This window comes from Apaloderma vittatum, unplaced genomic scaffold (genome assembly GCF_000703405.1).
Source record: "Apaloderma vittatum isolate BGI_N311 unplaced genomic scaffold, ASM70340v1 scaffold13142, whole genome shotgun sequence".
Taxonomy (NCBI): domain Eukaryota; kingdom Metazoa; phylum Chordata; class Aves; order Trogoniformes; family Trogonidae; genus Apaloderma; species Apaloderma vittatum.
In genome coordinates this window covers 38,565-41,814 of record NW_009703186.1, presented here as the reverse complement: position 1 = coordinate 41,814, position 3,250 = coordinate 38,565, and positions in this window count along the sequence as shown.

The window sequence follows — 3,250 nt, the reverse complement described above, 5'->3', positions numbered from 1 at the left end:
TGAACTGATGTTACTGAAGACACCAAAAATGACGTTCTCAAAATTGCATTTATTAACACAATTTATGTACATAATGTTCTCTACTCACAAACCAAAGAGACTGAGGTAACAAAATACCCTTTTGTACAATGAGTTAGGAAACACTGAAGTGTTACATTTGGTCCTTTGTACCTGAGAAGCTGAAAACAGCCGTTGGTGATGGACACTGGATGAAAACTCAAATTTACTTCTGATTACAGACCACCCTAGGACCTCCAGAATCTATCCCTTTGCACCAGCGGTTTGCTCCCCAGCAAAGCACCGAGTAGTTGGGGGCCATCGCGTTATCACCAGTCAGTGCAAGGACCACTGACCTGGGGACTGAGCAGAGTGAGGCATCAGCTGTGCCCTGCTCCCCCAAAATTACAAGGTGCTGCAAGGAGAGGGGGCAAGGCAGCCCCCTGCCTTCTGGCAGAAGCAGGCAGCAAGACCTCTGGAAGAGCAGCTGCTACTACTCTACCTGTGACATGTGAGGGGGCAGCGATGGCAGCGGCCTTTGTGGGAAGGGAGACACTGGCCTTCAGCCTGTTCCACCCCTGGCTTGAAGGGAGAAAAAAATTCCTAGAGAACCATTTTATGTCCCTGCAGCAAACTCATCATCCTCACTTTCCTTTTATCACCCCTGGGAATTTTGAGTGAGCACGTTTGGTTTAGTTAGGGGGACTTATTTTTTTTTAGCTCCATCATCTCATCTCCAGCCAACCAGTTAGGGTCCTGTTTTGTTCCTATAATCGGAACAGGAGGTGCAAAAGCAATGAAAATAGTAGTAGCACCACAGCAAGAATTTTGCACCCCTTCCAGATCCTTGTGGGAAGAAAAAAGGATTTAATGTGACTCTCACTGAGACACAGGGGTGTGTGACATCCAAATATAGGACCCACCTTGTATTTCAGATGAAAAAAGCTTTTTGCTTGTACATGCTGCTACATGACAAAAAGAAAGAAGGAAATAAAAACTACAATCCTGTATTAGCAAGAATAGCTCTAGTATCACTGTACTAGGGTGTGTATGTGTATATTTTTTGCCACATGGAATATACATTCAGGTCTCCCACATTAAACAAGGTTCTACAAAAATAAGCTCACATGTTTCCTCTAGAATTTCCATCACCAGCACCACATGAACGCACAGTTCAATTTATGTCCAACTGTAAAGAACTACCTACCCGAGATAGTCTTTCCAAAAAAACAGAAGGGAAATTAGAAGTGTGAATTTTATTAGGGCGCTGGTAAGGTCTAGACTGTACAGAGCTACCCAGCTAGGCAAGCCTGGGAAAATCAACCCGACCTCTGCACGGCTCTGCAGTTGCTCGGGAAGAAGGAAACGCAGCGCTTGGCTGCTCCGAGCCAAGAACTTACGTGACTCCAGATGAGACAGGACTATGGAAATACGTACACTGCGATTGCAACGCTATGGAAATGAGCAGCAGCAGCAATAAAGCTGACCTCAGCAGCACTACTGAGCATTCAGCGCGGGCACAATTTGGTCAAAAAAGAAAGTGTTTGCAAATTATGAAAAAAATAATAATACCTGTATCAAAATAAAAAAAAGCAAAAATATAAACCAAGTAATGCAGCATTCTTTAGGGCAGTCTCTGCAGTTATAATGAGTTAAAAGTACAAACTTTAATGAGCCCAGCCGATTTAAACAGACCATGAAGCTTCTGTGTCATGTTTTCAGAACCAATGAAAGGGCTTTCGCATCAGTCGGGTCTTTCCAGTTGCAAGGAAACATCTGCACTAGCTTTCTGCATGTTGAAGTGACTGGCAGGAAAGGGCAAATCAGAGGTACGTCAGGAATTGTCTTAACCAGTGACCAGGTGGGTGGAACAACATGAACCACCAAAACGTAATATCTTTTGTAAGTAGAAGAAATAAAAGAAGCTGAGGAGTATGGTCAAGAAATAAGTTAAGAGTGCCAAAAAAACCCCCAAAAAGTAATTCTCAGTTGGACTGACTGGAGTAGTTTATTCCAATTAGTAAGACCTAGAAATGTTTTATGTTCTGGGAGATTAAAACAACTATATCTTTTCATGAAAGTGGTGTTTACTTTGAGGTTAAGTCTAGCTACTTACTCAGGTTAGGAATCCGAGTAACTCTTGCACAATCTAGAACCTCTACTTGCAGGCATTAAGAGATGTTATATTTACACAGAGTCCTCACAGTGTTCAGCAGCTTCTGAAGCCTGCAGTGCAAATATTGTTAATATTCAGGCATGTAAGACTGTATTAAATGACACCGACGGTACAACAGACCTACAAAGGCTAGGAAATACAGAGTTGAGGCTGAAACTTGCAAGTAGGCACAACATATTCATGAACTGTAAGATCACTTCATAGTTACAGACACCCATCACACAGTGTCTGGTCATAAAAGGAAGAGCTGATTGTGGTTCTGTCTTGGCTCTGTTTTTCTTTGCTTCTGTGGATGCAAATCAGACCTTCGGTACGAAATGAGAAGTCATTTATTACATTAACTTTTCCGGTTTTCTCATCTTCTGATATAGGGGAGGAAAAAACAAACAGCAGGGGCAAATAAATGCCTGCCAGGATCCTCAGTTCCCACAGTGCAAATACTATCTTTAGTAATAACAAGGGTTTGTGGGATAAAACAGTGATAAGGATTTTCCACTTTGTGTCATTAACATACATTCACAACATACACTGTCACACCTACAGTGTAATCTGCAACTGCAGTAAATACAACAGGACTGCACAAACCAAGTCTGAATTATTTCTTGGTCAACACATACGCACAGGATCTTGAGTCTTTTTTTTTTTCCTGGTTGAAGGGATTCACCAGTTCAAACTGTAGACCAGTGGCCTATGAGTCTGTTTTCCTTATTGTCTGGGGTTTTTAAAAATGCTATGTTAGAGATGCAAGAGTGCATCCAAAAATCAGTAAAATTTTTTTTTTTTTAATCTGTACATCTGTATTTTAAAATAACTACCTCGAAGGTCAACATTTTACATAATTATTTTCAATCTAAAGGAAGTGCTGTAAATAATGTAAACTCCTGAAAATAGGAGTTTCTACATGAAATATGGACAAACACAGACCTAGCCTCACTGGATGCTAGTATACTATATACATTTTCTCTTGGGTTTAACAGAGCAAGTAAATCAAATCTAGAGTTTATACTCCTATAGAGCGTTACTGTTAACAACAACATGAGTTATTTGAGTAAGTAATCGTCACCCATACCAGCCAGA